The sequence below is a fragment of the Mus musculus genome, chromosome 3 (genome assembly GCF_000001635.26).
Source record: "Mus musculus strain C57BL/6J chromosome 3, GRCm38.p6 C57BL/6J".
NCBI classification, from domain to species: domain Eukaryota; kingdom Metazoa; phylum Chordata; class Mammalia; order Rodentia; family Muridae; genus Mus; species Mus musculus.
The window spans coordinates 9297548-9312481 of record NC_000069.6 but is presented as its reverse complement, the minus strand read 5'-3'; the positions used below and the strand labels follow the sequence as shown (position 1 = coordinate 9312481).

Below are 14934 nucleotides of genomic sequence, written 5' to 3'. Positions count from 1 at the left end.
TAACTAGAATCACCTTGTCTCCGGCGATTCAATGCTGCCACCTGGCCCTTGTTACCTCGGAATCCAACTAAACCTAGTGAATTTAATTCATCTAATTGAGCAGAAGCATCTCCAATGCTAAGATCTGGCACAAGGAAAAGGGAAAGAACAAAACCCTTCAAATGTGCTGGTGCCCCTCTCACCAATTTGCGTCTTATAGAGCTGGTGAAAGGCATATCTTCTGGACCTTCCCATTGTGGACAATTATGCTTTACACAATATATCCACTCTAGCATTGCAATTTCCCTAAGTCTTAAAATCCCTTCATCAACACTAAGCCACGGAATATCAGGCATCTCCAAGTCATTTCCAGTAGGCCATCTTTTGATAAACACCTCAGCCAACCATTCAAACAAACTTTTGACACCTTTTTTAACTATGCGAGCTTCCGTATTAAACCTAGAATCTCTACTCAGAGGACCCATGTCAATAAACTCAGCCTGCTCTAGTTTTATGTTCCTTCCACCCTTATCCCACACCCTTAAAATCCATCCCCACACATATTCACCAGGTTTCTGCTTGAATGAATTAGCAAACTCATTAAGCTCCTTAGTAGTATAGCGAATTTCCTCATGGACTAAACTTTCTACCTCCCCTCTAGGAGCCTGTTTTGCTTTGAGTCTGGTTACAGGTCTAGAAGAAACTATTGGTGGGCCTTGAGAAACATCAGTAGTGATAGTCATTGCTGCTTTATCAGACTCTGCAAAATTAATTTCGTCATGTGGGGAAGGCATTATTTCAAGGGGTGGGGCTGAGGGTACTACTTCCTCAGGTGGGGCAAACCCTTGAGAATCTGAAGATTCAAAATTCTCAGCTTCAACATGGTCTTCCCACACATCCCCGTCCCATGTTGTAGGATCCCATTCTTTGCCAATTAGAGCCCTTACTTTAACTGTCGACACACTCTGTGGCTGAGACTTGAATTTTCGCTGTAGTTCAGCCAACCTTACAATGAGAGTTTCTGTTTGATTTTCTGCAACTTGAGCTCTATTGCTACAAGAGAGAAGATTCTCCTCAAGGACACACTTAGCAACTTTTAGATCGTTTACTTGTGTCTGGAGCCTTTCGATTTTATCACACAACTCCTTCCTTTCATTCATCATTTTTTCCACAGATACTAAGAGCAGCCAGCCAGTAAAATCATTTTCCGATTTTTTCCCCATCTTGTAGAAAGCTTTGTGCACTGAATCACCTAATTCATTAAGAAAATCAAGGGCATTAGCTTCTTTAAGTTCGGAATATAGTTTCAACCATGGGTCTTCAAAATTCTCTGAGCTCCCAGGAGGGAGAGAATCTGGAAAGGTTTCAATAGTTGAAAGTGCGGGTGGATCAACAAGCCAATTCCAGTATTTTAAAAGATTCATCCTTGTACTTCTGTTACTCTAGAACCACTTCTGGTACCAACTTCTGTATTAGTCAGGGTTCTCTAGAGTCACAGAACTTATGGATAGTCTCTAGATAGTAAAGGAATTTATTGATGACTTACAGTCGGCAGCCCAATTCCCAACAATGATTCAGTCGCAGCTGTGAATGGAAGTCCAAGGATCTAGCAGTTACTCAGTCTCACGCAGCAAGCAGGCGAAGGAGCAAGAGCAAGAGCTAGACTCCCTTCTTCCAATGTCCTTATATTGTCTCCAGCAGAAGGTGTAGCCCAGATTAAAGGTGTGTTCCTTAAACTCGGAGATTCAATCTTCTGGAATCCATAGCCACTATGGCTCAAGATCTCCAAACCAAGATCCAGATAAGGATCTCCAAGCCTCCAGATAAGGGTCACTGGTGAGCCTTCCAATTCTGGATTGTAGTTCATTCCAAATATAGTCAAGTTGACAACCAGGAATAACCACTACAGACCCCAACACCTTCTCTGGTGACTCTCAGAAACAACAAATGATTGAACGGTGTATGCAAGAACTATCAACCACAGATTCTCCTTCGGGATGACTGCAGCCTGAGACGGCTCCCCCACCAAGATTAGCTAAGCCTCCTCAGCTCAGAGGAACTCAGTTTCTAGGTGGATCTTGTTGCTGGTGTGTCATTGAAGCTCACACGGCCCACCTGATCCCAGGTCTGGGCTACGTTTGTCTGTGTGTCTGTCCTTTCTTGGTTCTCTTGTCACCACAGTCAGATCTCCAGGACCACGCTATGCAGTGTACCGACCCTGCCTAAAAACAACAAAACAACTCACCCTTCCCTGCTCCCTTACCAGTTAATGGTACACACCATGCACTGCTGCCAAGTGTGAAGAGACGAGCCCGGCAGGGCCCCCAGAGTCTGCACACAGCACCCAGTGAAGGCCTGGGACAGCAAAGACAGCTAAGCTTACCCTCCACACCAGTGGACATGACCAGCGGACCTAGGGACCTGGATTTTTATCAAGTTTCCAGGAACCCAGATCCACTCAGAAAATCACTAGTTAGGGTAATTGGATATAGCTGACAAGACTTCCAAGACATATTTATTTTAAAATTTTAATTTGTTGTTTGTGTGCACTGGCACACTCACACACACATTGTGCACAGACACCTGTGTACAATGGCGTACACAGGAAAGCCAGACAACTTTTGTGACTTAGTTCGTTCCTTTTACTGTGGATCAGGCACTGAACTCAGGTTGTTGTCTTGGAGGCAAGCACCTTTACCTCCTGAGCCTCTCACTGCCCAGAACTCTCAGTATTTATAGAATAATGGCAATATGTTAGGGCAGCACTTTTCAAGCTTCCCAACGGCGTGACCCTGTTATACAATTCCTCATGGTGGGGTGAATCCCAACCATAAAATATTGTTGTTTCTACTTCATAACTGCAATTTGCTACTGTTAGGAATTGGAATGTAAATATTTTTGGAGATCGAGGTTTGCCAAAGCAGCCATGACCCACAGGTTGAGAATTGCCACACTAGGGTATAGTGTGATAATTCAATACTCGTATACAATGAGTACTAGCTGGCACCTGATTTAAAAATATGTACATTTGGCTTGGCATCTTCAGGTGGTGCAGCCAACTCAGAGAACAAGTAACTAAAAGATCCAACTTAGAGCTGGCAGGCCAGTCTGTGTAAGGCCTGGGATAGCTTTTTCTTTTTTGGTGGTGGTGGTGGCTCAATTGTATTTACTTCCTTTTTTAAAAAAATTATTAGATATTTTCTTTATTTACATTTCAAATGTTATCCCCTTTCCCAGTTTCCCCTCCAAAAATCCCCTCTCTCCTCCCCCCTCCCCCTGTTCCCGAACCCACCCACTCCCGTTCCTGGTCCTATACTGGGGCATAGAGCCTTCACAGGACCAAGGGCCTCTCCTCCCATTGATGACCGACTAGGCCATCCTCTGCTACATATGAAGCTAGAGCCACAAGTTCTACCATGTGTTTTCTTTGGTTGGTGGTTTAGTTCCAAGGAGCTCTGGGGGTACTGGTTAATTCATATTGATGTTCCTCCTATGGGGCTTCAGACCCCTTCAGCTCCCTGGGTATATCTCTGGCTCCATCATTGGGGATCTTGTGCTCATCCAATGGATGACTGTGAGCATTCACTTCTGTATTTGCCAGGCACTGGGAAAGCACCTCAGGAAACAGCTATATCAGGGTCCTGTCAGCAGGCTCTTGTTGGCATCTGTCCTAATGTCTGGGTTTGGTGGTTGTTTATGGAATGGATCCCCAGGTGGGGCAGTCTCTGGATGGTCATTCCTTCGGTTACTGCTCCAAACTTTGTCTCTGTAACTCCTTCCATGAGTATTTTGTTCCCCCTTCTAAAAAGGATTCTGAGCTTCTGGGCTAATATCCACTTACCAGTGAGTGCATACCATGTGTGTTCTTTTGTGATTGGGTTACCTCACTCAGGATGATATCCTCCAGATCCATCCATTTGTGTAAGAATTTCATAAATTCATTCTTTTTAATAGCTGAGTAGTACTCCATTTTGTAATTGTACCACATTTTCTGTATCCATTCCTCTGTTGAGAGACATCTGGGTTCTTTCCAGCTCCTGGCTATTATAAATAAGGCTGCTATGAACATAGTGGAGCATGTGTCCTTATTACCAGCTGGAACATCTTCTGGATATATGCCCAGGAGAGGTATTGCGGGATCCTCCAGTAGTACTATGTCCAGGTTTCTGAGGAACCACCAGACTGATTTCCAGAGTGGTTGTACAAGCTTGCAATCCCCCCAGCAATGGAGAAGTGTTCCTCTTTCTCCACATCCTCGCCAGCATCTGCTGTCACCTGAATTTTTGATCTTAGCCATTCTGACTGGTGAGAGTTGGAATCTCAGGGTTGTTTTGATTTGCATTTCCCTGATGATTAAGGATGCTGAACATTTTTTTTAGGTGCTTCTCAGCCATTCCGTTTTCCTCAGTTGAGAATTCTTTGTTTAGCTCTGTACCCCATTTTTAATAGGGTTGTTTAGTTTTCTGGAGTCCAACTTCTTGAGTTCTTTATATATATTGGATATTAGCCCAATATGGGATTTAGGATTGGTAAGATCTTTTCCCAATCTGTTGGTTGCCTTTTGGTCTTATTGACAGTGTCCTTTGTCTTACAGAAGCTTTGCAATTTTTTTTTTTTTTTTTTTTTTGGTTTATTCGAGACAGGGTTTCTCTGTGTAGCCCTGGCTGTCCTGGAATTCACTCTGTGGACCAGGCTGGCTTCAAACTCAGAAATCCCCCTGCCTCTGCCAAGTGCTGGGACTAAAGGCATGCGCCACCATGCCCGGCAAGCTTTGCAATTTTATGAGGTTCCCATTTGTTGATTCTTGATCTTACAGCACAAGCCATTGCTGTTCTATTCAGGAATTTTTCCCCTGTGCCAATATCTTCGAGACTTTTCCCCACTTTCTCCTCTAAGTTTCAGTGTCTCTGGTTTTATGTGGAGTTCTTTGATCCACTTAGATTTGAGCTTTGTACAAGGAGATAAGAATGGATCCATTCGAGCTGGGTGTAGTGGCCCACACCTTTAATCCCAGCACTTGGGAGGCAGAGGCAGGCGAATTTTTGAGTTTGAGGCCAGCCTGGTCTACAAAGTGAGTTCCAGGACAGCCAGGGCTACACAGAGAAACCCTGTCTGGAAAAAACAAAACAAAATAAACAAACAAACAAAAGAATGGATCAATTCACATTCTTCCTCATGCTAACCGACAGTTGAGCCAGCACCATTTGTTGAAGATGCTGTCTTCTTTCCACTGGATGGTTTTAGCTCCTTTGTCAAAGATCAAGTGACCATAGGTGTGTGGTTTCAATCCTGGGTCTTCAATTCTATTCCATTGATCTACCTGTCTGTCGCTGTACCAATACCATGCAGTTTTTATCACAATTGCTCTGTAGTACAGCTTGAGGTCAGGCATGGTGATTCCACCAGAGGTTCTTTTATTGTTGAGAATCTTTTTTGCTATACTAGAATTTTTGTTATTTCAGATGAATTTGCAAATTGCCCTTTCTAACTCTATGAAGAATTTAGTTGGAATTTTGATGGGGATTGCATTGAATCTGTAGACTGCTTTCGGCAAGATAGCCATTTTGACTATATTAATCCTGCCAATCCATGAGCATAGGAGATCTTTCCATCTTCTGAGATCTTCTTCAATTGGTTTCTTCAGAGACTTGAAGTTCTTATCATACAGATCTTTCACTTCCTTAGTTAGAGTCACACCAAGGTATTTTATATTATTTGTGACTATTTTGAAAGGTGTTATTGCCCTAATTTCTTTCTCAGCCTGTTTATCTTTTGTGTAGAGAGAGGCCACTGATTTGTTTGAGTTAATTTTATATCCAGCTACTTCACTGAAGTTGTTTATTAGGTTTAGGAGTTCTCTGGTGGAATTTTTGGGGTCATTTAAGTATACTATCATATCATATGCAAATAGTGATATTTTGACTTCTTCCTTTCCAATTTGTATTCCTTTGATCTCCTTTTGTTGTTGAATTGCTCTGGCTAGGACTTCAAGTACTATGTTGAATAGGTATGGAGAAAGTGGGCAGCCTTGTCTAGTCCCTGATTTTAGTGGGATTGCTTCAAGTTTCTCTCCATTTAGTTTGATGTTGACTACTGGTTTGCTGTAGATTGCTTTTATTATGTTTAGGTATGGGCCTTGAATTCCTGATCTTTCCAAGACTTTTATCATGAAGGGGTATGGGACTTTGTCGAATGCTTTCTCAGCATCTAATGGATCATGTGGTTTTTGTTTTTGAGTTTGTTTATATAGTGGATTATGTTGATGGATTTCTGTATATTGAACCATCCCTGCATCCCTGGGATGAAGCCTACTTGATCATGATGGATGATCGTTTTGATGTGTTCTTGGATTCGGTTTGTGAGAATTTTATTGAGTATTTTTGCATCGATATTCATAAGGGAAATTCTTTCTTTGTTGAAGTTCTTTGTGTGGCTTAGGTATCAGAGTAATTGTGGCATTATAGAACGAATTGGGTAGAGTACCTTTCGTTTCTATTTTGTGGAATAGTTTGAGGAGTATTGGAAATACTTTGAAGGTCTGATAGAACTCTGCACTAAACCCATCTGGTCCTGGGCTTTTATGGTTGGGAGACTTGGCTGAGAGGGCAGATCATGTCATGGCAGTGAATGGACTGTCAACACATGGTCAAGGAAACAGACAAACAGAGATCTTGTTTTGGATCCAAGACATCACTGATCCTCCTGTCCCTACCTTTTCCAATTATTAGGATTAAAGGTATGTACCACAACTTGCAGCCCTCAAATTTTGGATAGATCTTCACTTTTTTTTTTTTTGGTCAGAGATTGTGACATTTAAATATTTAAACAAAATATCACATACTGCCTTAGTTCATTCTAGCTGCTGTAAAAAAGTGCCACAAACTAAATAATTTATAAACAACAGAAATTTATTCTGGAGCTCAGATGTCCAAATGAAGGCCCCAGGAATTTCTGGGGCTGTTGTTATTGTTGTTTGCTGTGACTGGGGTTAGGGACAGTTATTTTGAGACAGGGCCTGATATAGTTCAGGCTGGTCTCTAACTTACAGCTGATGGTGGCTTTGAACTCCTGACCCTCCTAAGAGCTGAGATTATGGCATGTGCCACCATCTGGCTCTGGAGATGTGTTCTTGGATGAGCAAAGCAAGGAGGCTCTCTTGGGTTGCCGGGCACTGAAAGTGTGCACTGGGGTAGAGTTTGGCCAGGAATTAACACCAACTTTCCTCTCAAAGGTCCTGTTCCTAATGCCATGCTGTGCACTGGGACATAAACATTTACATCATGACAAATCCTCATCCCTGGAGCTGACAAGAGCAAGCACAGAGCACAACAAAACAATTCAAGCCACAAACCACAACAAGTATGAATGAAACCCAACAGATTTATGATCACCTTCCCAGAACTAGGTAGACCACCTTGCCTGTCTTCCTGCCTGCCTGCCTTCTTTCCTTCCTTCCTCCCTCTCTTCTCCTTCCTTCCTTCCTTCCTTCTGCCCTCCCTTCCTTCCTTCCTTTCTTCATCCCTCCCTCCCTCCCTCCCTTCCTCCCTCCCCCTCTCTTCTTTCTTTCTTTCTTTCTTTCTTTCTTTCTTTCTTTCTTTCTTTCCTTCCTTCCTTCCTTCCTTCCTCCCTCCCTCCCTTCCTCCCTTCCTTCCTTCCTTCCTTTCTTCCTTCCTTCCTTCTTCCCTTCCTCCCTCCCTCCCTCCCTCCCTTCTTCCCTTCCTCCCTTCCTCCCTTCCTCCCTTCCTTCCTTCCTTCCTTCCTTCCTCCCTTTCTCCCTTCCTCCCTTCCTCCCTTCCTCCCTTCCTCCCTCCCTCCCTCCCTCCCTTCCTTCCCTTCTTCCTTCCTTCCTTCCTTCCTCCCTTTCTCCCTTCCTTCCTTCCTCCCTTCCTCCCTCCCTCCCTCCCTTCCTACTCCTTCCTCCCTTTCTCCCTTCCTCCTCCCTCCCTTCCTTCCTCCCTTCCTTCCTCTCTCCCCCTCCCCCTTCCTCCCTCCCTTCCTTCCTTCCTTCCTTCCTTCCTTCCTTCCTTCCTTCCTTGTCTCAGAGTCCAGACTGATTTGAATTTGTGACCTTTCTGCCTTAGTGTCCCAAGTGCTGGGATCACAGTCATTTCCTGCCAATAGTCTTAGGGTTTTATTGCTGTGAAGAGACACCATGACCACAGCAACTCTTATAAAGGAAGATATTTAATTGAGACTTGCCTATAGTTTCAGAGGTTTAGTCCATTATCATGGCAGGAATCATAGAGTTCTACGTCTTGATCCACAGGCAGCAGAAAGAGACTGTGCCACACTGGGCATAATTTGGGCATAAGAGACCTTAAATGCCATCCTCACTGTGACACACTTTTTTCAACAACTCAAACACATGAGTCTATGGTGGCCATCCTATTCAAACCACCACAATACTTATGGTAGGAAAAAACTATTAAGTACTACTGATGTCTGGGGAATGTAGGTCCATGGCTTGTGCAACAACCCCCCCCCACACACACACACACTCACTCACACTCACTCTCTTTCTTTCTCTCTCCCTCACACACACACAGACACACACACTCACTCATACACATCCTCTCTTTCTCTCTCCCTCACACACACACATACATACACACATTCACACACAGACACACACATACAGACACACATCCTCTCTTTCTTTTTCTCTCTCCCTCACACACACACAGACACATACACACTCACACATACTCACATACATATACACATTCATACACATACATACATACATATACACACATTCTCTCCCTTCCTCACACACACACAGACTCACATATACACACACACTCATTCACACATACATACATATACACATTCACACACACATACAAGCACACACTCACATACACAGACAGACACACTCACACAGACACTCACACAGACCCCCACACAGGATTAGATACACACAGCACTGTGTCCACTCTTATTTTCTTCCTGTCTTCTTTTTCTTTCTTCTGTCTAAGGCACTAAGAACTGAATTCTGTGCATTTGTTTTGTTTTGTCGTGATAGTGTGAACACCTCGAAATGGATTCAGGAAATCACACAAGACCAACAGAGAGGAGTGAGCTCATTTCCAGGCCTATGGAGAGTAAGTACATTCCAGTTATCCCTGTGATAACCACCCCTTTCATAAAGAACACTCAGGCTTGTCACCAAACAGCATTGGAGACTTAGAGAAGGAAACTCCAAAGAGGTTGGAGGTTTGGGAAAAGGCCCCCAACACAGAGGGCGCACAGAAAATACTATCCTGTCATCCGCGTAATTGGTTATGGAGTTATGACTTCTAAATAAAAACAAATCTTCTTCCAGTATAAGATTTGACCTTCCTAGGTTCCTAATTGCTTTGAAAGAAGCAGAACCTCAGGGACGTTTCCCCTGCTCTGGCTAAAAAAGCCAAAGTGTTATCAGGATAGTGCAAGAGGGCCGAGGGCAGCCGCATCTGCCTCGCACCACACCAGGCATGATCTGAGGGCAGCCACATCTGCCTCGCACCACACCAGGCATGATAAGATCTGAGACTGACAAGAATGACTTCCTGACTCTGCAGATTTTTAAATTTATAAGCAGCCAAGATTTTAAAAAAAAAAATGTGTACAGGGATTAACATGGTAACACCAAGTCTTTCTTCCCATCTTTCTGGACCCCAACACAAGGACTCTGATTGGCCTTCCGTAAGACTCACCCACAGTCACTGAACTTTGGACATAGACTGCTATGACTGGAGGGAATGACTCTGGGGAATCCAAAGTGGCAGTTACCAGGAAGCAGAGGTAGCCACAGGGTGCTACAGGAAGACCGCGCTCCCGGGACTGTGGCAGGAGAGTTTCCCTAGTTCCTTTTTTTTTTTTTTTTTGTCAAGTTTACTTTTTAAAAAAATTGCAGTGTAAAGCACACAAAATTTAAATATAGAATTTGATGAATGATCATGCAGTGGATTCACCTGTACAACTACCACCAAGATCCCAGAATTAAACGCCAGACTTGGAGGTCTCGACAGGAATGACCCCGCCCAAGGCTGCTCTGTCACAGACCAGCGCATCTCAGCCATGCTCACAGCCATAAACCTCCTCCGATGCTGGCTAAACGCAGGAGCCTTTCAGTATTTCTACTTTCCTCCCGCTGTCAGACAGTTCTTTTCCAGAAGAAGGGTGTGAACAGTCCTCAGAACGCACCTTTTCACACTTCCGGTGGGAGGTGGCAGCTTCCTGTCTTTCTGAAGCCCATCCATCTCTCTGTTTATTCCACAGTGATATGGAATAAGCAAACAGCTTCATGATTCTTTTGAGTACTTTGCTGTCATTTCATTATTATGTTTTTACTCAAAAATAAAGTCACTGTAAATATATCAAATAACGTCCCCTCTCCCAAGTGTCAGGAATGGGAAATAAGTAAATGTCTCGCCCCAAATGTTTCTTTCGGAATATGAAAGTAATGTAGGCTACTGTTAAAATCCACAAGGCCGCCAAAGCATAAAACACCCATAGCCCCACCACACACAAGTAGTAGGTGCAAACATTATCCCCCACTGTTTACCCTTCAATATTTACTTTGCTCCTTTTCCACAAAACTCGCAACAGCTGCCGTTTGTACACACCTCCTCATCTGCCTATAAAACCATGTGAGTCCGCATTTCCCACAGGAAGTGAGTGGAATTAACTGGCTGCTTAGAAGCACTTCACCTTGAGCTGAAAGGGAAGGCTGAAGTCCAAAGCACCTTTGAATCACACACTAAAATAATGTAAAGAAAGATACTATGAAGTTTTGTTTGTTTGTTTGCTTGTTTTTGGTTTTTGGTTTTTGTGTGTGTGTGTGTGTGTGTGTGTGTTTGTTTCAAATCAGGGTTTCTCTGTATAGCCCTGGCTGTCCTGGAACTTACTCTGTAGACCAGGCTGGCCTCGAACTCAGAAATCTGCCTGCCTCTGCCTCTCGAGTGCTGGGATTACAGGCGTGCGTCACCACGCCCGGCTACTATGAGGTTTTAACAGCCAACATACAGCTGTAAAGAAACAGGGCTCATTTGGAGAGTGCACAAACTTTGCATCTCAGTCACGTGAACAGATAACCAACTTAGTGGGTCTTCTGAGACTGAAATCTCAGCCTGTGGGCCATCCATTATTGGGTCCCGGCACACAGAAAAGCTATGCAACAGGCCGTTTCTGTAGTACATCATATCTCTCGTGGCGTGTTCACTGTCTGTGGGATTCGCTCGTTGTTTGGATAGTGATTTGTGATGAATGTCCCGCAGTGAGATCTCACTTCCCCCGTCCAAAGCTTCTCTTCAGTTAATCAATAGGAAACAGCTTCCTAGATAAATGAATTGTTGGAAATCAGAATTCAAGTTGAACATGATCAATTCAGATGCGAAGATTAGTAATGGAAAAGAGGAAGTCAGGACTAACTTGTCATCTAACTTCTTGTACGCTCATGAAGGCAGAAACAGCAAGCCTGGACCCTCTAACCTAGCTTGCCCTCATATAAACTACTGAAACATCCCACAAACGGCTTCCAGGGTCACCGAAGGGGAAATACTGAAAAGAAAATGGATGGCTATTCCCAACAATTTTGGATTGGAGACTACACTTTCTGTGCGACATCAGGAATGTAAATCATAAAGAAAACAAAATGACTTGATTATGTAAAAATATCTGTACAAGATATTGTAACTCAAGAGGCCACAAAACAACCCTAAATAGTTTGTGTATGTGTTACATCACAGGGAAACGGAACCTTATCTACCTGGAGGCTTCTTCACTGTAATTGGTTGGCTCAGCTTTATTCTTTCTGAACCTTTGTCTGGTCTGGGATAGGGGTCTAAACATTGCAAAGACAGCCTTGAAGGAGTTTGCACGGAGTACCTGAAATTGCTTCCTTCAGAAGGGAGATAAGCTTCTGACCCAGGGAGTGCCCGCCCGCCCTGAGGACTTCAGCCTCCCCCACCCCAGCCCCCCCCACACACACTTAGTGTGGCTTTTATCAGTTTGTAAGATGGGAATATTCTGACCAAGCAGCATTTTTTTTCCAGATGGTTATTTATTTCTCTGTAAAAGGGACGTAATCTGCTACCTAGGCAGGCCTTGAACGCTCAGTCCTGCTGTGGCTTGGATGACATTTTGTGTCACCAAACCCACCCCACCCCCACCCCCATACCCCCCATGCCTTTTTTCTTCTTCTTTTCATTTTTTGTGGTTTCTTTTAAAGTTGTTTGTTTGTTTGTTTGCTTGTTTGTTTTTGAGACAGGGTTTCTCTGTGTAGCCCTGGCTGTCCTGGAACTAGCTCTGTAGACCAGGCTGGTCTTGTACTCACAGAAATCCGCCTGTCTGCCTCCAGAGTGCTGGGTGGTGTGGGTCAGTCAGTGCTGCCCAGCTCAAGTTAAGTTGCTGTGGCCTGTAATCAACTGGCCCCAGCATTGTTGCACACATGCCTACTCCCCTTCGCTCTAACACACCCATCTGTCACCACAGAGGTTGGCTGGTTCCCTTCTTTTCTAAGACAGTCCCCAATTCTGCTTTCCTGCCCTTTGTGCCCTGTTACGCAGCTTTAATGGTGGTGTTTCAATTGCAGTTCCAAAGGTGGCAAGTTCACTGTTCATCCATATGGATTATGATACTTGCCACACAGTTATAAATTTTTTTCAAAAGGATAGTTTTGTTTCTATAATGTATCTTTCACACTCTATGGTTTCACCGGGAACTACCCAGTAAGTGTATGCATACTTTTTGTTTTTAAAAAAATCAGGACTTTTTGTGTAATTGTGCCAGTACATTCAACTCCAGCACTTGGAAGGCTGAGCAGGTGGGTCCTCCCTCTGTGAGCTTGAGGGTAGCCTAGTCTATAGAGTTAGTTCCACGACAACTAGGGCTAACCAATGAGAACTTGTCTCAAATCAATACCACTAGCAGAACACTTCATATTTAGGCTTGAAAGATTCAAGGAACAGTGACTTAGCAATATCAAGAGTAAAGCCAAGTCTAGCGGTCCAGGCCCATCTAGATCCCTGATTCAGGAGGACCCAAGTTGTAGATGACAGAGTTTAAAGCCAGGTAATTTAGCAAGACAAAACAAACAGCTGGGTGCAGCTCACTGAGAGAGCATTTGCCTAGCATCCAGAGGCCATGGGGCCAATCCCCACCCAGCCCCTCAGCTAAGAAAATAAATAAAGACAGGGGCACTGGTGCACATCCTTTCTCTCTTTCTCTTTCCTTCTTTCCTTCTTTCCTTCTTTCCTTCTTTCCTTCCTTCCTTCTTTCCTTCTTTCTTTCTTTCTTTCTTTCTTTCTTTCTTTCTTCCTTCCTTCCTTCCTTCCTTCCTTCCTTCCTTCCTTCCTTCTTCTCTCTCTCTCTCTCTCTTTCTTTTTAAAAAAAGAGGTTTATTTTATGTGTATGAGTGTTTTGTATACACACACACACACACACACACACACAGAGAGAGAGAGAGAGAGAGAGAGAGAGAGAGAGAGTCATAGTCATGTATCTATATATGCATCTATTGATCCCAGGCCCTCTGCAAGACCACGTGCTCCTAACCACTAAGTCACTCTCCAGTGCCAGAGCCTGCCTTTAATCTGAGGATCTGAGAGGCTGAGAAAAGCCTGGTAAGGTAGATATAGAGTAAGTCTGAGGCAGGCTTGGTAAAGTAGTGAGTTCTAGGCTAACTGGACCTTCATAATAAGACCTTGTCTCAAAAGGAAAAAAAAATGAAATAAAAGTTCAGGATTATGTTTATAATTAAACATAATTAAATAATTATGTTTCTTAATTAAAATTAACTCATTTTAAATTATTTTATTTTAATATTTTAATTATTATAATTAAAAAAGCAGATGTGATCATGTTTTCTCACTAACCCTTAACTGCTCCTCATCAGCACTTACTGTAAGCCTGGCCTCATCTTTCCTGTGTGTGTTACACTCATGGAAGTCATGGGGGTCCTGCATTCATTAGGGTCTCTCCATTGGCCTTTTTAGCTCGACTTTGTGTGGGCTTTTAGCCCCAATAAAAACTCTGTGTAATTGAAAGAAGGCATCTGGGTGTCCTCCACAGTGGACCAAGGACAGACAACCCTGTTTGCTCTTTGTTCCAGGTGCTTAGCTTACCAGCAAGCACTGGTCAGCAGGTGGTGACTCTCGGAGCTGTCTTGAAGCACAGCACAGCTTGGAGCATTGTCCTGGGGTGGCTGCGTCCACCACTATGACTTTCCCCCACTAGCACTGCCAGCCATTTCTAATTTTACAAAAAAAAGTGGACTGAGACTGCATCAGAAATAGCTTCTAGGAAGAGGTTTGTTTGTTTGTTTGCTTTTTTGCTTGTTTGTTTGTTTCGAGACAGGGTTTCTCTGTGTAGCCCTGGCTGTCCTGGAACTCACTTTGTAGTCCAGCCTGGCCTCGAACTCAGAAATCCGCCTGCCTCTGCCTCCCAAGTGCTGGGATTAAGGGCGTGCGCCACCACTGCCCGGCTAGGAATGAGCTTTATATTCACATAGAGAGCATTTTAAGACACATTCTAACATTTTTATAAACAAGGATTTAAAGGGTTCCATGGCAAGGCTCATATGGGGTAATATGGTTAAGGAAACCGAAACCTGAAGGCCAGTTTTCAACAACGACAACATTGGCATGAATCTGTAATGTTCTTAAAATGGTAAATTACTTGCTAACTCCATAGATATTAGACTGGAGATATTGGGTAGAACTGACAGGCAATTTCACAGCAAGTTCTTAAATACGGCCTTAGGCCTCTCTGAGTCTCTGGGGCAGTGACTGCCATGAGTCATGTAGTCTTGCACCTAACAGGAAAACCTTTAATTGGACCCAGCTTTCCCTGAAAGACAGGCACAGCCCGGGAACTGCTGGCAAAGAGCAGCTGGAAACCAGCTGGGGGTTGGATGTGTTCCTTTTTGAAATTCTTGGGCATTTACCCCACCCCACGGCTCTGCCACCCATT

The 14934-nt window shown here is 43.8% G+C and overlaps 1 long non-coding RNA gene across 1 annotated transcript in view; it reads left to right on the top strand.

Moving 5' to 3' along the window:
• The window catches only part of Gm41997, a 41148-nt gene extending 31354 nt beyond the window's left edge, over positions 1-9794 (top strand). Inside the window, exon 3 of the long non-coding RNA XR_878675.1 lies at positions 9005-9794. This is a non-coding gene — a long non-coding RNA (predicted gene, 41997). The remainder of the gene's footprint in view (positions 1-9004) is intronic.
• The last annotated feature ends 5140 nt before the right edge of the window (positions 9795-14934 follow it).